Source organism: Silene latifolia, chromosome Y (assembly GCF_048544455.1).
Source record: "Silene latifolia isolate original U9 population chromosome Y, ASM4854445v1, whole genome shotgun sequence".
Classification (NCBI taxonomy): domain Eukaryota; kingdom Viridiplantae; phylum Streptophyta; class Magnoliopsida; order Caryophyllales; family Caryophyllaceae; genus Silene; species Silene latifolia.
The window spans coordinates 303769288-303792832 of record NC_133538.1 but is presented as its reverse complement, the minus strand read 5'-3'; the positions used below and the strand labels follow the sequence as shown (position 1 = coordinate 303792832).

General features: G+C 36.8%; 1 long non-coding RNA gene and 1 pseudogene across 1 annotated transcript; one reads left to right on the top strand and one right to left on the bottom strand.

The window, feature by feature from the left end:
* The window catches only part of LOC141631066 (GDT1-like protein 5), a 173090-nt pseudogene that overhangs the window by 82804 nt on the left and 66741 nt on the right, over positions 1-23545 (top strand).
* LOC141630462 (uncharacterized) lies at positions 16891-22144 on the bottom strand. The gene is made up of 4 exons (XR_012537491.1): positions 21908-22144; positions 20599-20804; positions 19302-19362; positions 16891-17128 (listed from the first exon to the last, which is right to left on the bottom strand). It is a non-coding gene; the product is annotated as an uncharacterized LOC141630462 (long non-coding RNA).

Genomic DNA, 23545 nt, shown 5'->3' with positions numbered 1-23545 from the left:
CGTTGTCGAAAGTTACGACCCCGAACGGTGTTTCATGCATGGGGAAGCGTTCATAACCTCATCGAGACTCCTTTTCTTCATTTTTTTTCACCTACAAACCATAAAAATAAACACCGTAAAGTCTAGAAATTTTATTTCTAATTCTACGAAAACATTAAAATGCGGAAAATGAAAAACAAAAATAAATAAAAGCTTGGGTTGCCTCCCAAGAAGCGCAAATTTTAAGTCTTGCTAGACTCCTATTTTTCGAGCGTTGTGGCCTTCGTCCTCCTTAAAAAATAAATCAAAGCCCTTGAAGCCGATCATATACCTGTGCATGGGCAATACAAAAGCAGATATACGCAATTGATAAGATTAACGCATAAAATCTCAAAGGATAAGGATGAAAAATCTTATCAAAATGCGTAGAAGAGGCTTCAAAAACGACCACTGTATTACTCCAATCATCAGCAAGAGAAGGAGTATTATGCTTAAGACCATAAAAATAAGCGTTAGTGCACAAATTATAATCATGAATGGTCTCAATTCGGTGGTATGAAAACTCTAAGTGGTAGGACTCGTAAAAAATGGGGGGTGTATCCCACTTAACTTCTACGTATGCATCACTAAGTCCTCCATCAACCTCAAAAGGGTTAACTATATCCACCACGAAAGGATTCTCAAAGGAGTTTAAGGTCTCGGGTAAAACCTCATCCGTTTCACTATGGTCGGGCTCAAACTTATCCATGGCACGTGTGTCAACTGCCTCCTCCACGAAATGGTAAATTGGAGCGACAATAGGGGCATTTCAATAATGAAAGCCGGTTCATCGTCATCATCATCCAATAATTCAAAATGGTTAGGGTCAAAAGACTCGCATTTGGAGGTTGGAAGAGCATGAGGAGAGGAAATAACCTCACATTGGCTTGCTTCGTTTTGAGAAAATTGTTCCAAAAGAGCTTGAAGCACTTTGAGCTCCTTTTGGATACGCCACACATCGAATTGGCGCGCTAACTCTCGATATTCGGTAGCCATGGAATCTAAGAAATTCCAAAGTTTCGGCCCAATCATGTTGTAGAGACTCCCTTTACTCAACTTTAGAGCCAATCCACGGGTCTCAGAATCCATGCCACCAAGCACGAAATGACCCAAGTAATCCCCATCAAGGACATGTCCAAGGGAGATGAGACCATCGCAAAAGTAGTAGAATCGGTCAAGATAGTCGGGAAAAGGCTTATCTTGGAGTTGTGGGACGAATTCGTAATTCATTATAAAAGGCCAAGCTTTATTACCTACAAAATAGGCACTAAAACTAGAAAGAAACCATGAAAAGATCTCAAGGAACAAGTGTTCCTCAAGATAAAATAAAATAAGATAAAATTCAACAACTAATTAGCAAACAAAACCGTGCTCCCCGACAACGGCGCTAAAATTTGATAGGCTTTCACACACCTATGCAATGATAAATTCCCTAAACAAAAATAAATGTAGTAATAGGGGTCGAACCACAAGGAGACGGGAGGTTGATAAATAAGTTGCTATGGATTGAATTCTATGGAGGTCGGTTTATCGGTTGTTGGTTGGTTGGTTGGTTATGCAAATAAAACGTTGTAAAACATATGATAAAAGAAGTCTAGGGGAGTCGGGTCACACATGCAATTGTAAATATATATTAATGTTAAATTCGGAAATAATAACATTGTCAATTGTTTAGGCTTAAAGACACTCACATCACGATATTAGTGTCAACCATAGACCGGGTCCTAGATAAACTCTCGTTTATGACTAGGTCGTCCTACTACACATGCTTAGTCTAATCCGATTCCGTGCCTCTCGACTTATTGAATGAATTAACAAACTTAATTAATGAATAAGGCCTTTAAACAAAGATTAAACGTGACGATACAAACATGTGATAGAAACAATTAGATAATATTATATCAACCTAATTTGTCATTTTACATATATTAGTTATTGAATGGCTTCCCTAGTCCCCTAGACTAAGGAAATTACTTGAACATAATGTAAATTATCTAAAGACAAATGAATAATAAAAGTAATGCAAGAAATGAAATTACCTTGATAATGGAAGAACTTGCAAATAAGAACAAGGAATGAAATGTAAATAACTTGTAATTGAATTATAACTTGAAATGTTTAAAGGGAAATGTAAACAACATAAATAAAAACTAAACTAATCGGAACCTAACCTAATGACTAAAACTAATATGAAATTAAGAGGATTTTTGTGAACCAGAACATAATGGGAATTGTGTGGAAAAAAGTGTGTCAGAAGTGTGTTGATCAACACCCTTTATATAAGAATAAGGGAGTAAAATTTGCAAAGGAATCCAAAATGGCATCCTAAGCACACTCTTAATTTTCCTTCAATTCTTGAGTAATTGCCAAGGGGATCTAATGTGAGCCATTAATCTCATCTTTAAGCCTCCGGTTAATCACACAATTTAGCATCCCATAAGAATCCTAAGAGCATCCCAAGAAGAGCATCTTATGTAGAATTTTGTGGACTTGTAATGTAGGCTTCATTTTGTGATATAATTAGCATTTTACATTTCACATTTCTTCATGCTTGGCCTTGTAATTTCTTCTGCGGTCCATTTAGCTTTCACACTTAGCTTAGTGAAATTGATGCTTGCTAATGTGATAGGAAAAAGCCTCTAAATGCTTAGATTCCTACAAAATATAACAAATACAAGCAATACACATAGAACACAAGATTAGCTCACAAATATACTAATTTAAGTATGATATGCAATCAAAACCGAGCTAAAATGAGGTGTAAAAGTATATATAAAATGAACACATCATTGGATCTATTATTCGAAAAGATGGGTAGTTAGACGGAGATGTGGCTCACAGAATTAAAGCAGGATGGTTGAAATGGAAGAGTGTTTCAAGGTTTTTAGGCGACAAAGATATGCCCCAAAGATTAAAGGGAAAATTTTATCGTACGGTAATTAGGCCTGCCTTACTTTGCGGCTCCGAGTGGTTGTCCGTGAAACATTGTCACATTTAAAAGATGAGTGTGGCGGAGATGCGTATGTTGATGTAGATGTGCGGCCATATAAGGAAAGATCGATTAAGGAATGAGGTGATTAGGGAAAAGGTGAATGTGGCGCCAATAGAGGACAAGATGATGGAAAACCAACTAAGATGATTTGGCCATGTGAGAAGGAGACCTATGGACGCACCAGTTAGGAGGCTGGAGACCCGGGGAATAGAAGAGGTTGCTAGGGGTAGAGGGAGACCAAAACAGACATGGCTGAGAGTGATAGTGCGCCATATAAGATTTCTCAGGTATGGTGACAGAGAGGGCAAAATGGAGGAAAATGATACATGTGGATTTTTAGTATTTGACATTTTTTTAAATACTAGTCGTTGCTCCGCGTACTACCGGGCGCGGTTCCCCAATTTGATAAAAAGCTAAGCGAAAACAAGTTAGGAGTATGTAAATATAAAGGGAAGTGTCCATAATGTATGAAGATATGATGGACCGAGCATAGTAGTGATCGCACAATTGGCGAAAACGCTTGAAAACACCATGTTTGAAGCAAAATAATTACAGAAGAACAGCCGCACAATAGATGGAGAAGAATAATCTGCAATACATATACATGTATATGCGCATAAATACTACGCATGTCAGCATATGTATGACACTTATACGGCTCATTGGCACAACTATCAAATATTATGATACACTACAGTGTTTTTGGTGGCTTAGAAGTTAGAATATAAAAATAACAATAACAATATAGCTGTTGCTGAAAGCTTAATTGTTGAATGGACATTGAATTCACCAACTCTAACTCAAGAGGTAGTGAGACTAACTATTAGACGCAAGCATTCAATATGGCTCCTTGACTTCTCCTAGAAGCATGATTTGTTCAAATACGGCTAAACGTTTGAGTAGCGGTGAGGCGTTTTCCACATAAGACAAACGGTAAGATGCAATAATCCTAAAGGAGAATAAAAGGTTGTATCTTCTCAATCGTTAAGGCCTTTCCCGAGTCAAAAGCTACTAGTTCTGCGTCCTCTGCGTTCTTGTGTTGGAGCATGAAAGTAAAACGTGAGTATGTTCCATCAAATAAACATATTACTTTGGAGCCACTTTAAAACAAAACCACTCAGATCACTACTGACCCAACAGTTCAGCAAAGTAAAGGGACCCCAATTTATTTTTTTAAAATTACAGCAGAAAGATAAGCATCCAACAGTTTCAACACTCGGGCGTCAAATTTCCTCAAGTTGACAAACATGACCTACATGTTCAGGACTGTTCACTGTCCTAGTCTCCTAGAGACGTCAACAACTCCATCAGCCAAACCTACGTCCAGGCCGTAGTTAATACATACATTTATATCAACTTCACAACATTTCAAACATTATATATTGGGAGTAGATTTTTCTCTACAAATCTTAACTGATGTTGTGATGTGGCTCCATCATTCTGAAGGTTTCTATCATTCGAAGTACCTTGAATTGCAATAAAATTATATGGATAAAAAATTCATCCTTAACACTGGTTATAGAGTTGAAAAGGCACTCGAAGTTAAGCTCGATCATAGAAGTAATGAGAAGAACTGCAATTTCATTATATGTTAGATAAGGATTTATTATACGTTAGATACTTAGATATGATAGTAAAATTGGAAAGTCCTAATAGGCTAGTTTGTTCGCAATATTAAAAATAAGTTGTAACTCAGAATTGAATACACCAAATCACATCCAACAATATCTTCTTTCCTTCTTTCCTAGTATTCTTCTGTCCTTCCCTGTTCCTCATCCCTCCTTCTCCTTCCTCTTCTCCGTCCTTATAAGCAGTTTGAATGTCATCCCAAAATCAACCAGAATAGTTCTCCTAAATAGGCTTGACCTTACTAACCAGATACCCTAGGTTATTCACCATAACACACGCGTATGGCTTTGCGACTTCCGCAGCCATAGCTAACATAATGGGGTAGGGTTGGTGATGGAGGGGGCCTTAACAAGGGGACCGCGATGGTCGGAGGGCATAGTGTCTGCGTATGAATTAAATTTGGGTGTAATTTGTGCTCACGTGTGATGCTCCCATTCATAAAGGTGTGACTGAGTAGTTACTCTAGAGATAATTTACGTTTGTTTTACCGGTCTTTTTAATACCTAAATTGTTAATGCAGACTATAGAGATAGAATGTAGTAGTCCATAAAACCATTAACATGTAGATTATGTAGTTACTTGGGATTTGATGTATGAGGATGGAGTCCTGAAAAAGGCACTGTTATTTCTGAAAGCGGCCTGAGCACGCTATTGCCTACATGTGCGTCGTTTGATTTACATAAATGTGAGTTTGATTCATGTTCCGTCGTATGCCATATTTTAGTGAAATAGGAAATATCGTAATAGAGGGGGAATAGATAATACCTCTAGAAAAAATTTCTAAATGCCGCTTTTCAACCCTTTCACTTTTACTGCTATATCATGGAGCTGGCTCTCTAACATTTTCTTGTCATCCTAAAACATTTGTAAACAATAAGATTATAATATAATTCAAACAATCAATTTCATAATTTTTTTTTTACGCTTGAGAATAGTATTTTTCTTATTCACTTTATTTTCTTTTTTGGTCGACCTCATGATAGTGTCAAATTATGACGAGTCAATAGGTTAATGTTATCACAATAAACATGCTTGATACCGTGTTTTAGTTGGACTTGTTGTAATATACCGGTTTGCACTTTTGGTTGTAGTTTTAGAGTCTTAGCTTATAACTTACCAAGGTGAAGGAGGTGATGCAAAGGTAAGCAAATGGAATAAGTGCAAAGTCAAGAAAAGTAAGCTAATGGAAGATTTGATGCCTTGGCATAGACAAACAAGAGCCAAAATGAAGAATTGAAAACTCGGTTTCACAAGGGTCAACTTCAAATAAATATATCTCGAGTTCTAAAGCTCCTATCGATGCAAGGCCAATTGGAGGTGAAAGCTTGTGATCTTAGCTTTCCAACGGTAGGTCACACGCCTCGTTTGCCCAAAAAACGAGGGAGATATGGCCTTCACAAGATGCTTCTGTCAGTCTAAAGCGCAGCCTGCGCAAATTTTGGGCAGCCTGCGCAAATACGCGCTGCAATTCCAAATGCGAGCTTAGGCATAGGCTGCGCAAATAAGGTGCGCAGCTGCGCCCGATTGCGCAGGAAAGAGTTAAATTGGCGCAGCCTGCACATCCTGCGCAGCTCTGTTTTACGGGGCTTTCTATTCCGCATTTGGGCTTCTTAAGTGAGGATCTTTTTAGGTTTCCGTGATGCCATATATATACCCAAGATTGGAAGACATCATACACCATCATATCATCTCATCTAATCTCATATTTAGAGTTTTAATCTTGTAATAATTTAGAAGACAATTTCCATTCAAGTTGTAAACTTTCCTTATTGTTTTGGGTTTTGAAGACTATGGAAGGCTAAATCCTTCCTTGCTTGGTGTAATTCATCCCAAGTCTCCAACTTTGGTATTGTAAGACTCTTTTAATTTCTTCTTATTTATCTATTGATCTTTCCTTATGCTTAATTCTTATGTTGAGTAGATGAATGTTAGAATTGATCACTCTTGCATCTTATTTACCCAATTATTGCAAATTCTAGAGAAATGGTTTAATCTATCTAGGATTATTTGGAGCAAGCTTGTTGTATGTTGATTTGGTTTAAAGGATTCATGCAATAAGTAGGAAATTTCATGTATTTTCTCATTTGTATGGTTTAATCTTGTGAGAATTGATCCTAGCTTCTTATCTTGGCACAACTCCTAATGCTCATGTTTGATTTGCACTCATGGTTTAATGAATTGTTGATTAAACTTGAAGGACATACATGGATGGTTTAATTTGTGTATGTTAACATCTTGATTTGAAAGTAGTGGGTAGATAATAAGAGGAGAGTTATCAAAGAGTCAAACTTTACTATTGTTGGTTACTAAGGAAGAATTGCACCAAGTCCTCTTAAATATTGAACTTTCTTACTCACCAAGTGTTTGTCATATTGCTTGTTAGACAAAGATTGTAATTTTACTTTGTTTCATGTTACCAATCAACTCAGAACCCCCCACTTTATCTATGTTTATCGATTATTCGTCATTGTTGATAACCATTATTTGTTTATAAACTTGGCATTAGTAGTCAATAGTTTACAATTCAAGTATTTAGCTTAAAAGTCCTTCTCTTGGGGACCGACCCTTACTTGCACTATATTGCTTTATCCATTAGAGTAATCTAGAGTATAGTTTGGCTTATAAATTGTTAATTTGGTAGTTTAATTCTAGCATTTAACGACCTAGTATTATTCCTATCACCTCATATATTAGATTATAGCATAGTTGAAACAATTTTGGGCCAATAAACTCTACATTTAACAAACAACAGCCTTAATGCAAGACGAATAGTAATTAAACTACCCAAAGTTTCGTAATTTCAGCATTCCTTACTCTAATTATATACGGGTGTTGCTCTTTGGTTTACCTGTTTTACTTGATCAGTTATATATTCGACAATTTCCCTCTCATTTTCCCTAATCATGTAAACTATTTCTTGAACTCAAGTTAAAAAGCCAGAATAATAAAACAAACCATTGACCTAGATACACATATAAAGGCATAAACTTTGGTATAACGAGAATCGAGGATATGAAAACTGGTATGTACATGAATCAACATGATCTAAGAAACACAAGATTCTAATTTTATCAAAAGGGAAGAAAAATACTCCCTCCTATTCTCAATAACTCTCCGTATTTCCTTTTTCGTCTATCCACAATACTCTCCCTCTTTGTTTGGCAAACTTTTATACTTATTTTAATCACCTCACTCCACAACAATACCCCACAATACCCATACTTTATCTTATTTTAATCACTTTACCCCAAAACACTACTTATTTTAATCACCTCACCCCATAATAATATCACACAATACCTTCCCTCTGTCCAATCTCCTACCCCCACTACAATACTTTATCATATAATACTCTCTCCCTTAATTCTCGTGCCCTCCATGAATAGGGAGAGTTATTGCAAACATGAGGGAGTATTTAGTTAAGGACATCAATACTAACATTAACAATCACATAAAAAGAGAGGCCCCTAACATGGCTAGCATGCCACCTAAATCATCAGACAATTTCCCTTTTTAACTGTGATTATATAAGGTCATGGGTTACAATGTCTAATTACAACTATCTAATTCATACTCGTATATTCTCTTACATACTTTAAGCAGCTGTTTAGATGTAGCTCTCAAAGAGGCAGAAGAACTATAAGCAAAAAGAGACATAAGCTACCTGAGACAAGAAGAACAATCGTGAACGTAATACTCATCTTCTTCTAAGCTCTAATTCCAAGCCCATTAAACCAACCTGTAATCAATACATTTACAAAATAAATAAGCTTGATGAATAACAGAGATATGTTGAGTAAAATATATCATTTTACTTAAGCAAGGGTTGCATAAAATCAAATTTAAGCACCTAGCGTGAGTAAACATTCTTCTGAGCTTTGGCATACCATCCCTCCATATAGCTTCCGTTATCTTGTAATGATAAAGAACAAGTATGATTGCAAAGTTTAATTGAGGTCTTTGTTTCTGTTCTTTACTCAGTGTAATAAGTTTGAAATTATGACAGTAAGCGGCGAAAGGAGAAAAAATTGCATCTAGTTTGCTCTTCGGGCCTGGCAATTGTGGCAGTAAATTAATGAACATAAATGACCGATTTTCAAGAGGTGCAGTCTCTTGAATTTGAATTTCGTCGCACGTATTTTACAATTGTTCTTTTGTCGCATTACTCGAATTTTCACCAATCTTTTTGGTTAAATTGACCTGGTGGTAAATTTAACATATATTTCTCTTATTATGCCTGCAATATAATTAACACAAAGCACGAAAGTTCTGAACTTCAGAACCAATGATAGCCATCACAATAACACTCTACAAACCCAAGAAAGAAAATTAGTATCTACCACAACAACCTAGAATCTGAGCACCCTTCAAGATGCAACAATAATATTGAAACGGTGGTGGTGATGTTGTGACGGTGAAGACTGGAGTCTTCAAACTCTAAATATGGATGAATTTAATACAATGAAAGTTACGAATAAACACGAGGTGGTACTTGAATTTTGTTTATGGATTACTAATAAATACCCACAGAAAAAACTCATCACGATACTTTAAGTCTGAACTGTAATTGGTAGTGGTTTAGTAATCCTAAATGGTGAAAAGTTTGCATTGAACATGCGATTCTAAAGTTCTATTCCAATTCATTGAACTCCTCATACAATCCATTCTAACCACTTTTAACCATTAATCAGTACACCAAGCACGAAATGCTTTAAAGAGACTCACCTTTGTGGCCATAAAAAGAAAGGCTTGAGCTGACACAGGTATGATCACAAAGACCAGCATGCACCTGTTAAATTTTAGAGTATTGTCAGCAAACCTCACAAAAGTTCACACCATATTGCTCAACCAAAGCAATAAATACATCGCCAATTTCAGAAGGCATATTAAAACTTGCATGTTCAATTGATTGTATGATATTTTCAGTCTATATCTAAGCGCTTTTGTACCCACATGGTCAACAATAACATACAGAGAACATAAGAATGGTGGTTGGCTAATAGTATTACCCTTTTTTTGACTTTATAAGAGATGACGACCACTCTGCAACCCTAAAGTTTAACTCTTTAAAATCTCTAAACACACTAATGACACTAAAGTACACACCATCAAATGAGTAACAAACGATAGCTAAAAATGCAAAGCGTCCAATATTACAGATGTACTATCAATAGGATTAAAATATCGAAGCAGCAAACAACCCCGCTTAAATATGCCAAGATAAACATGAACAAGAATTCATATTCATAATAATCAAGAAATTCAAATTAGAAGGCTACCTAGTTAAAACAAGCAGGTCAAATATGACTTGGTACCCAAGTCTGACAACTGAGTTGGGCAATTACTATCTGGCATACATTCCAATAAAAGAGGCCCTCGATTTCTCCATACCATGCTACTACAACAACAAACCAGCCAGCAAATAGTCCCACGTGAATACCCCTAACGAGAACATGAATGGAAACTCCAAGACCATCTGTAAAGGCAAATATCAACCGCTAAACATTAGCAAAGAAATACAAGTGAGGCCGATCACATTCAATCTAAAGTTGTGTCGTCTCATACATTAACAATATAAAGAGAAAATAATAAGATCTCACACCCCAAATTTCCCAGCAAATCATTGAAAACCATCAACTAAACCAATCATAAATTACTACAAAAAACAACTAATCCGAAATTAAGCAATTGTATAATTAATCAATAAATAGGTAATTTCATACAAGAATTAGATACCGTTTAGTAACAGTTTATAAGTTTATAAGATAGTTGATTAAAGCACAAAAATAGTCGGCTCAAGTCTAGTAAATTTCATTATTTGCACCAACCTCAATCGACCAAGAGCAAGGGTTTGTTTGGGACGGAAAATTTCCTATGTTCGAAAAACTTCTATTATGACATGGATCCCTCATTCCCCTTCTTTCCCCTCCAAATATCTCCATCCAAACAAAAGGAATGCGGAAAATAAATGTAGGTACCGTGAGCTGACACTGATCTGTAATATCATCCATGTCCTCTTCGGTTATCTTATTGATGACTGGCTTGTTTTGGGTGGAACTTATCATTTGTCCAAATTTGAGTGTCCTAAAAGTTTCATCATAATTTCTGAACTACAAAACTTGAAGATTAGCAACAGCGGAATGAGAATTTTATGAAAGAAGTGTGTTTTCCTATGTCCGACATAAGGGTAAGTATATTTGAAGGAAGAGTGATAGTAATGTTTTGTGTCGGTCTAGGAGGGTGATTTTATCACCCTCGTGTCTTTTAATATGGATCTTTAAGTATGCTTCCCCTAGTAGTTGACATTTGGTTTTGATGTGGTAACTTGCGCGTTCTACCTCGGTTTTACAATTTATGTTGGGGCACGGAACCCGAGAGTCAAAGAGGACCTCTCAACGGTCAAGAACAAGGCACAAGCGACACATGTGACCTAAGTTTCAGCTGGGAGAAGTTAGGAGTGAAGATTAGAAGAAATGAGAACAAGTGAAGAGGTCAAAACTTTTGGAATTAGAAGGCCAAAACTGCGAGCCTGTGCGCAGGCTGCGCAAATAGGTGGCACAGCTGCGCACTATTGCGCAGGCAAGGATGTTTTTAGCACAGGCTGCGCAGCCTGCGCAGCTCTATTTTACGGGGCCTTCTCAACTTCTTTTGGGCTTCTTAAGTGGAAATCTTTTTAGGTTTTCGTGAAGCCCTATATATACCCAAGAGTTTGAAGACCTGAAATCATCATACAACATCATATCATCTCGCCTAATCTCATCATTTAGGGCTTTAAGCTTGTAATAATTTAGAGGATTTTCTCATTCAAGTTGTAATCTTTCTTTGTAATTTGGGTTTATGAAGACTATGGAAGGCTAAATCCTTCCTTGCTTGGTGTAATTCATCCAAAGTCATCAACTTTGGTATTGTAAGACTCTTTTAATCTCTTCTTATTTATCTATTGATCTTTCCTTATGCTTAATTATTATGTTGAGTAGATGAATGTTGGAATTAATCACTCTTGCATCTTGTTTGCCCAACTATTGCAAATTCTAGAGAAATGGTTTAATCTATCTAGGATTATTTGGAGCAAGCTTGTTGTATGTTGATTTGGTTTAAAGGATTCATACAATAAGTAGGAAATTTCATATCTTTTCTCATTTGTATGGTTTAATCTTGTGAGAATTGATCCTAGCTTCTTGTCTTGGCACAACTCTTAATGCTCATGTTTGATTTGCACTCATGGTTTAATGAATTGTTGATTAAATTTGAAGAACATGCATGGATGGTTTAATTTGTGTATGTTAACATCTTGATTTGCAAGTATTGGTGGATAATAAGAGGAGAGTTATAAAAGAGTCAAACTTTACTATTGTTGGTTACTAAGGAAGGATTGCACCAAGTCCTCTTTAATATTGAATTCTCTTATTCACCAAGTGTTTGTTATATTGCTTGTTAGACAAAGATAGCAACTTTAATTTGTTTCATGTTACCAATCAACTCAAAACCCCCCATTTATCTATGTTTATCGATTGTTTGTCATTGTTGATAACCATTGTTTGTTTATAAACTTGTCATTAGTAGTCAATAGTTTACAGTTCAAGTATTTAGCTTAAAAGTCCTTCTCTTGAGATTGACCCTTACTTGCACTATATTGCTTTATCCATTAGAGTAATCTAGAGTATAGTTTGGCTTATAAATTGTTAATTTGGTAGTTTAATTCTAGCATTTAGCGACCTAGTATTTTCTCTATCAAATTTTGGTGCCGTTGCCGGGGAGGGGCAACATAGCTAGAACTTGAGTTTGTGAATTTATGCTTAGTTGTTTTTACACTCCTGTTGTTGTTAGAAGTAAGTGGAAGTTCTAATTTATTTTGTGTAGTGTCAAGGTTTATGTTTAATTCCCCACAAGGTGGTGAATTTACTCTCGTTGAAGAGGATTCATTTGGAGCATACTCTTGGTTATTTACGAACCCGTGGTATCAAAGACCACCTAGGGAAGCCTAAGTTGAAGAAGAACCACTTTCGGTAGATCCTATTGAAGTAGAATATCCTAGAATAGCGAACGATAATAGAACCATTCGGGAGATAAGGGTAAGAAACTATGATGAACAACCATTATGCATCACATACCCTCCTTTGGGAGCAAATGCCAACTTTGAACTCAAGGGTTTCTTCATTCACAACTTACCCAAGTTTCATGGGCAAGCGGGAAATAATCCAAAGGGGCACTTATCGGAGTTTCACATGATGTGTGAAGGAGTCATTCCAAATGGGGTGACGGAGGACCAATTCAAGCTTCGTGCCTTTCCGTTTTCCTTGTTCGATGCGGCTAAGGATTGGCTTTTCTATCTTACTCCGGGGTCCATAAGTACTTGGAAGGAAATGAAAGCGGCCTTCCTTGAGAAATTCTATCCCGACTCACGCCACAACCGTGCAAAAAAGGCAATCACCACAATAGAGCAAGACCATGGGGAAACCATATATGAATATTGGGAAAGATTTAAGAGGTTGGTGGCTCAATGCCCATACCATGGGTTGAGTGAGGATGACCTTCTTGTTAACTTTTATGAAGGTTTAGGCCAAGAAGATCAAAGGATGGTCAATTCCGCTACCGAGGGAGGTTTGGAGAATTATTCCATAGCGAATGCTAAGGAAATCATTGAGAGACTTGCCTCAACCTCAAGAAATTATGGTAGAAGTCAAAGGGGATCGAGAAATGCATCTTCAATGAGAACCTCCTCCTCATCTACTCAAAATCTTGAGGAAAGTGTGAATGACCTAACTCACCTAGTGAAGAACATGATAGTGAACAATCCAAACAAGGACGGGGGTCAAAGGAATCAAGTGGAATGCAACTATTGCCAAGGTCCTCATTTGGAGGAAGCTTGCCCCATTATGATTGAAGAAGGAATTGGGGTGGAAAATGTAAGTGCAATGGGTTATGGAAATTACAATGTTAGGAATCCTTCCGGGGGAGGATATTACAATTATGACCCTAGTAGTAACACTTACAATGTTGGGATTAGAGACAATCCTCGACTTGGTTGGGGTGGTGACACCTCAAAGAGCTTTGTGAATGGACAATTCAACCACTTGAGATACCAAAATTCCCGACAAGGTCAAGGTTCAAATTCTCAAGGAAATAGGAATGGCAAATTCAACAACCAAGGTCGAAACCAAAACCAAGGTCAATCATCCCAATTTGGCAACCAAGGTAACAACACCAATTCTCAAAAGGAACCAAGTGTTCAAGACTTGCTTAAGAACATTTTGCAAGAGCAAGTTAAAACAAACAAGAGGTTTGACAAGATTGAAGCCAACAAGGGTGTTAGTGATGCCAAGGTTGCCAACCTTGAGGTCCAACTTGGACAAATTGCCCAAGCACTTGCCAAGCAAAACCAAAGGAATTCCACTTCTATCTCCTCCACTACATTCCCTCCTAGGGAAAATGCTAGTGCTATGACATTAAAGAAGGGGAGAACTTTAGAATCCCCTCCAAAAAGAAGAAGAGAAGGGGCAAGTCACAAGAGAGGATCATTAAAATTGAAGAGCAAATTGAAGAAGAGCTTGTGATTGAACAAGAGAAAGGGACATCTTCAAAAGCTAATGAGGAAGAAGAAAAGAATCCTTTGAACATTGCAAAGGAAATAAAGGAAGCACCAACACAAAGGATCAACTTGAAGGGATTGAAAGAGAATATGAACCGGAGGTACCATTTCCTAGTGCCCTCACAAGTCCCAAGAAGTTTGATAAAGACTCCGATCTTTATGAGACTTTTAGGAAATGTGAGGTCAACATCCCTTTTTTTACTATCATTAACTCCGTCCCTAGGTATGCAAAGTTTCTCAAAGAACTTTGCACCCCTAAACAGAAGCCAAGGAAAGGAGTTGAAAGAGTCACGGTAAGTAGGCATGTCTCGGCAATTTTCAAACGAAATCTTCCCAAAAAGTGTGATGATTCGGGCATGCTATTTATACCGTGTTCAATTGGAGGAAAAGCTTTTGCTAGAGCTATGCTAGACTCGGGGTCCTCTATTAATGTTATGCCTTATTCCATTTATGAGACATTAGAATTGCCTCCCTTGTCTAAGACCAATGTTGTGATTCAATTGGCGGACCGCTCTACAATTCACCCCAAAGGTCTTGTAGAAGATGTGTTGGTAGAGGTTGATAAATTTATGTTTCCGGCCGACTTTTATGTTTTGGACATGGAACCGGACTTCAAGGCTACACCCCTTTTACTAGGGAGGCCTTTCATGAGAACCTCCAAAACCAAACTTGACATGTATGATGGAAATTTGACCATGGAATTTGAAGGGAAAATTTTGAAGTATAATGTGTATGAGACAATGAAAAAGATCGATGATTTGAGCTTTTGCTACTTTCTTGATAAAATTGAACCTTTGGCAAATCGAGTTTACCAATTGAGTCATAAGGACCCACTTGAAGTGGCCCTTACTAACAATGTCGAGAAGGAAGGGTTGCGGTTTTTGATGTCTCATGATGTGCAGGAAAATATAGAGGCATTGGAGAAGGAAGAACCATTAGAAGAATCTAAGGAAGAAAAATAAATGAAAGAAATAGAGGAGGAAATGTCGAGCCAAGGCGCAGCCCGCACAGCTCACAAGCGCAGCCTGCGCAGTTCCCAGCTCCACATAGCCTTGTTTTTCTTTCTCTTCTTATGACTACCAATCCAAATTCCTTCCCCTAGAGGCCTCCCTTGAAAGACCACTCCCATCCATTATAAAGCCACCCACTCCCAATCTAAAACCACTCTCGGACCACTTGAAGTACATTTTTCTTGGGGAAAACAACACTCTACCCCTCATAATCTCAAACCAACTTGAGGGTGATCAAGAAAAGAGATTGGTGGATGTATTGCACAAGTACAAGGAAGCTTTTGGATGGAGCATTGCGGATCTTAAGGGGATAAGCCCAAGTGTATGCATGCACAAGGTCCGGTTGGAGGGAGAAGCAAAGCCGGTTCGGAAACCACAAAGAAGATTGAACCCACCAATGATGGAAGTGGTGAAAGAAGAGATCATCAAACTACTCCAAATGGGAATCATCTAACCTATTAGCGATTCTCAATAGGTAAATGTGTACCAAAAAAGGGTGGTGTGACGGTAATCGAGGGCAAAGAAGGAGCTTTAATTCCCACCCGGATTCAAACCGGGTGGAGAGTTTGCATCGATTATCGCCACCTAGATGTCGTGACATTCAAAGACCATTTCTCTTTACCCTTTCTAGACCAAATGCTAGAGAGGCTAGGGGGGAAGGTATTCTATTGTTTCTTGGACGGATACTCCGGATACTTTCAAATTCCTATACATCCGGAGGATCAATCCAAGACAACATTTACATGCTCTTTTGGAACATATGCATACCGAAGGATGCCATTCGGTTTGTGTAATGCTCCGGGTACATTTCAACGTTGTATGGTGAGTCTCTTCTCGGATCTTGTAGAAAGAGTCTTAGAGGTCTTCATGGACGACTTCACCGTCCATGGAGACAATTTTGAAGCTTGCTTGGACCACCTAACTATGGTCCTATCACGATGCACGGAGTCACACCTTAAGTTGAATTCCGAGAAATGTCACTTTATGGTTAAAAGCGGCATCGTGTTAGGTCACATAGTCTCAAAGAGAGGGATTGAGGTGGATGTGGCTAAGGTTGAAGTAATAAAAACCTTGCCATATCCCACTAATACTCGGGAGATAAGGTCGTTCCTAGGACGCGCGTGCTTCTACCGTCGATTTATTAAGGACTTTTCCAAGATTGCTTACCCCGACTAGTAGAAAAAGTCTCATTGACATTGATTATTTTACCCTATTTACATCGCTTTTGTGGCGATGTTTCTGGGGGCGACGTATTTAGTATTTTTACCTAAACATCGGTTTCAGAACTGATGTAAATAGTATAAAATTAACATCGATTATGGGTGAAAAGCGATGTTAATAGTGTTTCAATTACATCGGTTTTGGTCTAAAACCGATGTAAATAGTATATTATTAACATCGGTTATCGGTGAAAAGCGATGTTAATAGTGTCTCAATTACATCGATTTTAGTCTGAAACTGATGTAATGTAAATGGCATTCCTATACTACACGATTCTACATCATTTTGGTTTGAAACTGATGTATGAAACTAATGTAGTATGTTTCAGAATGATGATTCTCTTAAGCTATTTGTGAATTTTTACACTGTTAGGGGCCTGCAAAATGAATCAATATAAAAATAATAACCCTGCATCTCATTCCTTCCAACAATTTAAACACAACTATATATTTATTATACTAATAAAATATCATAGCATATACAATTCCGTCCATTCAAAGTAATTTAAAACGTACACTACAAGTTTCTACGACGCAAAATGTGTATTTTCAATTACAAATTTTAGAAATCTAAATCATACATACTCTTGACGTTCTTTCCACAATAAAGCGACCAAAGCTCTCGAACCTCGTTCATTTGTTCAATTGTCATTTGCGAACCTGAAACACACTACATACAAGAACAAGGATTAGGCCACACTTAGAAAATACGAACAATATCTACACATAAAAATTATATACGAACAATATCTATACATAAAAATTCAAATAGTTCGAGACAATATATCAAGATACTTTTACTATGTCGTCCTCTGATGATGCGTAACGTACAGTAATATCATACATCCACTTCATAACCAATTATGAAAATAATATATGAAAGAGATAAATGTTCAAATTATATAATTAAAAGAACGATATGGCTGCCATAGGCAAATTGCTTTGGTGGATAGCTAGCAAACAAGATTATCTCTAGAAAACAAATCCTAAAATTTGGAAAAACCAAGTAGTGTAGGGGAAAAGCATGAGCAATAGAAAGGATTTTGACCCACAACACCAAAGGAATCAATTACCAGATATAATCAAACCCTGAGTTTCTTGCCGAGGGAACTGTCATTGATGACATGTTCAAGCCTGACAGTCTGCTAATTCGTGGGTGTTACATCATGCCGGACACACCAACACACACACACACACACCTTATATATAGTGGTCAAAGTAACTAGGCAGATCCCAGTAGACAGGATATCCGCCATATTGAGAGTGGACTATAACCTTTCTTTCAAAAATTCTAGTGCGATTACTGAGATATACTCAATCGACAAACGTATCAAACAACTCAATCTGATGGTAGAGGCTTTCAAAAATATAAGAAACGTAACAATGTTGAATCAAATTGATGGGAGACAAAGAACAGTCAAGCACACATTGCACATACTGACATAACTCATTCGCGTAAGTTCACTGGAACGGGCTCTTCTCACTGTTCAACTGAAAAGGAAAATATGTTTCAGATAGGCCTCATTTCAACAAACCAAAAAATTTTAAAACAGAATTTAAAAATAAGCATAGAGTTGGTTGATGGTCTGCATAACTGAAAGCACTCGAAACGGTCAAGTTCAAAATCCAAATAGCCATCCTTGGGCAGTATTTTATGTGAAACATGAGAATAAGTAGTCCATAGACACCTTCCATTAAACTATAAAAACTTTAGTCTAACTTCACGATCTCCTATGATGCTGAAAGTCACACAGCCACACTAAGCCAGCAAGCCATAACCTTTGGTAAACAAAAATTTCAAGTATCCACAAAATCAGCAATCAAAGCCCCGTTTAGCCGTGTCCTATAAACTCCAGAAAATAAGAATCAAAACAAACTTTCAGTGGCTTTCATTTAATCGTATTTCCTAACAGACATGCCTTCATTCGAATTGACTGTGCAAGTTATCTGCCAGCAGCCAATTGCATTACACATTTAACACTCGATGAGTGTATAAGATACTGTTGCAAATGACCATGGAAGAAAAAATTACTGTTGCAAATGACCATGGAAGAAGATGAAGATTGCTATCTGAAAATAAAGGCAACCTACAAAAATTCTCAAGTAACTTGTTATAACCAGTCACAACTAAGACAGGTGCAATAAAAGAAATAAAAGAAAAATGATGGAAAACGTTAGATTAATATGGGTTAAACCGTTGAAGTATACTAGGGATTATTTTGAGAAGGGCGGTAATAAGACTACCTAAAATAACTATAAACTATATTAATTTATCAAACCATAGACCCTCATCATGATCTTGACGCAAATAACTTTCATCACGTAAATCTTGAACCGATCGACGCTTGACAGAAATAGGAGGCAGTTCATCGAGTTGATCATATTCTTCTTCGTCAACTACACCCTCGACACCTAGAATACGTCTTTTACCATAACGAACCACGGATAATCTCTTATCTGAAGGATCTTCAATGTAGAATACTTGTTTCGCTTGAGATGCAAGAATGAAGGGTTCATGTATATGCCCAACAACATTCAAGTTTACTAAAATGAATCCCATATCGTCAACAGTGACGCCCTTATCACAATTTACCCATTTACATCGAAACAAGGGTACACTAAATGTTACATACTCAAGCTCCCAAATATCCTCAATTTTCCCATAGTACGCCCTTGCCATGTCTAAAACAGCTGAGTAATGTCAAGTTCAGCATCTAATGCACTAAATTGCAATAAATAAATATACGATTAAGAAGATGGTAAAAATTACCTAAATATTTAACAATAGCTGAAACAAAACAAAATACAAATAAAGAATGAACTAAGAAGAAATAAGTACTTACCATACAACATCACCAGGCAGCAACCAGCACCAGAAACCAGCAACCAACTAGCTCGCCAAACCTACACACAGTAGACATCAGTCAGCAGGCAACATCAGCAAGCAACAATAGGTAGCAGCACCATCTAGCAGCGGCAGGTAGCAGCGACAGCAGCCGTAGGCATATGACATCAACTTTCCAACATAACACCAACACCAACTATAACATAGCTAGGTCAATCAATATAGGTCAATGGATATCCATAAATTACCTATAGTATAGATATCCATAAATTACCTATGAAACTAAATTATAGGTAAATGGATTTTCAAAAATTACCTATAATATAAAGCCTTTGTCGCAGCGATTAAAAATGAAAACACACAAATAAATGAACAAAGTGTAGAAACCGTGCAGTATGTTTTCAAGTCGTCAGCTGGTAATCATGATGGTTTAACTGATGTACACCCTGGGTTTGGTTGTGTCACTTTACTGACTGTGTGAAGAGAACTACCCGCTGGTAGTTTTTCACCGTTCTTTTCAGATTCATATGCTAAAGCTCATAGGGTAGAAGTTTTTGCCGATTACCATAGACTCTTGTTGGAAAATACTTTTTGATTGATCCACAGTCTGGTTCCTCTGGGTCTTAGTTTTATTGGTGTACACATAAATCTGAAATAGGCAAATTTATGGCAATTCTGCCAAAATTAAAAATGTCAAGGTAGTTAGGTATAGTTTCAGAACTAATATCATCAAAAAAAGACAAAGATCAATTCATGATTATGGTGTTTTTCATTTTCTTAGTTCAGTACGACTCTTATCATGCAATAGAAGCATGACTTTTGATTAAATGTAAAGTATCCTACCTTTCGCTAAACAATCTCAAATGTTTATGACTATGTACAAATTTTTTTGTCTAAAAAATGCTTAGATGCACTTATATTAGTATATGACATAAAACCATCACATCACCACACTACTTCAGTAAAGAACTATCAATTTTCCGATACATGCTTAGCACGTACCCATGAACTAGTTTATACCAAATATCTATAAGGAAGCTAATTTAGACAAATGCATGTTTTATGACTTTAAGGATATCCGGAGTTAAAGTAGAGAAAACTAGAACTGCAAATAAAAGTTAACAACTATTATGTATATGACAAAGTTAACTCACAGTTTCATAGATTAATTTGAAAGGGAAAAAAGAAAACATGGGGCGAGAAATCGAGAATGAATGACAGAGTACTAGTATATGAAATGGTCTTATACAAGACTTACCGGAGTGATGTATGATATGAAGTAATAAATTTCATACCTTTAATCGTAGATAGGATAGGATGAGTTGTATGGCATGGAAGATTATGCTCGGTGGCGCCACTTGATCACAATTGAGTTTATAGAGGAAGTAGTCTATACAGGAAAATGGTGTTGCTGATTGCATTCTCCAATTCAAGGTGCTCTCACTAAAAGTTCAATTCTTTGGATAGTTTTGGCCTCGAATACGAACTTTGATTCACACACCTGGGAAAACATTGTTGACACATCATTAATATGCAATTACACACTTTATTTATCAATCATATATCGGATAAAAATCCATATAAACATGCAAATTTAGACATTCTTGGTCGAAAACTATAAATTTTAATTGAACCTAAAGTTTCAATTCCTCCGATGTAGGATCATCGTATGGTACGACATTGTACTATAATTACTACGAACTATAACTAAATGAGGTGCAGAACATATTATGGAGCCATAGCAATGCCTTCACTAGTATCTATACATGGAGCGAGAAATCGAGAATGAATGACAGCGTACTAGTATAAGAGAAGCAAACAAATTAATACATGCTCAAAAACCCAGATTTTTTGCCAGAATTCTCCCATATTGACTAACTCGCCGCGCACCTATAATCAAGTTATTAGATACTAAGTACAATAATGAACAAAAACACAGAAAAACTACATCTAGGGTTATAATTAGAAAACCGAGGAATCTTGAGCAGTAATAAATCAATTAAAAATTACTAAATCTCCCCTTCTATGTAAAATTGTAAAAGCAAAAACCATGAGCATCATCACCCTTTTTATCATCATATGTTCCTGAATCAAACTAGAATACTAGACTGGTAGTGCAAAATATTCACATGAATTAACGAAATGATGATGATAAAAAAATCATAATATGAAGTAATGATGATGATAAAAAAAATCATAACATGGTAATGACGAAGGTTTCATGACAAACTAACAATAAAAACAGATGGATCGATCTTTGGTTTCGTTTCTTAATAATTATGGCTTAAAAGGCAACGATCTAAGAAAAATCAATTACAATATAAACACATCGAATTCAGTTTAGGATATAACCACCCAAACAATCAAAATCATAATAATAATAATAAAATAAATTCAATAAAACCAATATCAATGGTGAAGTAATCAAATAATCGACAACATATATATTCATCTTCAAAATCTGAATATTCCTGCAAGATTTCTCCATAGTGTGTATAAAATATGAACATAATCATCAACAAGTTAATATATAGACACAATAACACAACAATTATATAAAAAGAATCGAATTAAACATAAGAATCTAAAAATTAGGGTTTATACCTTAAACATGAGAGAGAACAAGGGTGGTACTCAAGGTGGTTGTTCGTCGCTGTCACGAGGGGTTAGTGACGGACCAGTATATGAATAGCGGTGCGGCATGAGAGACGAGAAATCCTGGTGGTGACGCTATGGTGGTAGAGGGTAAGGGTGATGGCGAGAGATCAATGAAGAGGCAAGGATAAGATCAACCAGTTATATAAGAAAGTGAAGGGTCGTGGGGAAAGAAGAGGCTAGGGTAGTTTTGAGTCTATTAATGGAGAATGCGTTTACATCGGTCATTTAAAACCGATGTTAATGATACCACAATTACATCGTTTATGTTAAAACCGGTGGTACAAATATTTTTGTACATCGTTTTTTAAAATAACCGATGTAAGAGCGAAAAACTGTACACGTTTTACATCCGTTTTTTTAAGAACCGATGTTATTTATGAACATTTACATCGTTTCAACTAAAATCGATGTCCTTGTGGCGATGTTAATAGGACTTTTTCTACTAGTTGTGCAAGCTTTTGCACAAGGAAGTGGAGTTTGTGTTTGATGATGCTTGTAGGTTGGCATTCGATTCTTTGAAGGAAAAGCTTGTGATGGCCCCGATAATTCAAGCGCCAAGATGGGACCTCCCTTTTTTGAAATCATGACCGATGATAGCGATTATGCCCTTGGCGCGGTTTTAGGCCAAAGGGAAGGGAAGGTTGCTCATGTGATATGATACGTTCATTTTATATAGTCCTTTTTGGCCTGTTTATGCACGTATTTCTATGCTATTATCGTAGTTTTATGCTATGAAATGCCCCGAATATGCTACTTTGGTTTGTTTTGTTATATTCGCAGGAATGGACCAGAAAGTAGTGAAATCGAGCTTTTTACCGTCCGTTTAGCATGCAATTGGAGGAAGAGTGAATTTGGAGCGGGAATGTAGCTATTTTAAGATGCGCAAAGAAGAAAAATAGCTAGGCGAGCAAAGGAAGAACTTCAAATTGCTAGTGCCTAGTTTGAAGAGCCATATCTCGAGTTCTACAACTTATTTTCAGCGGATTCCAATTTTAGATGAAATTATGTCCTCTTAGCTTTCCAACGCCACCGGAATTGCCCTGTTTGACCAAGTAACGAAGAAATGGCAGCCGTTTGAAGTTCAGTGCGCGAAGCAGGAATTGTGCGCTGGAAAGTACTCGATCGAGTACAATTATGTTCGATCGAGTCCTTTTTCTACTCGATCGAGTAGTTGCATTTTAGGGTTTACTCGATCGAGTAGATTTTCTATTCGATCGAGTGGTTTGAGCTTTATTTTACTCGATCGAGTAGTTTAAAAGGACTCGATCGAGTGGTTTCTATTGGGCTCGGGCCTTTTTAGCTTTAATCCGTCATTAGGTTAAATAAAAGTTCTATTTTCTTATAAATAGGAAGAGGGACGTCATTTGTAACTCTCTTCCCTATCTCATACACTACTTTACAATACTTTTTCCCTGTTACTTTTCTACTGTTCTCTGCTTTCCGGATTTTACTCTGTAATTCTCCTTTCTCTTTTCCTCTCTTTATTTAATGTTTATTCTTTTACCATTTTCTCTTCCCTTTATTATGTCTAGCTAATTTCTCTGCTAGGATTAGGTGATTCGATGGACTGTTGTTAATTGCTAA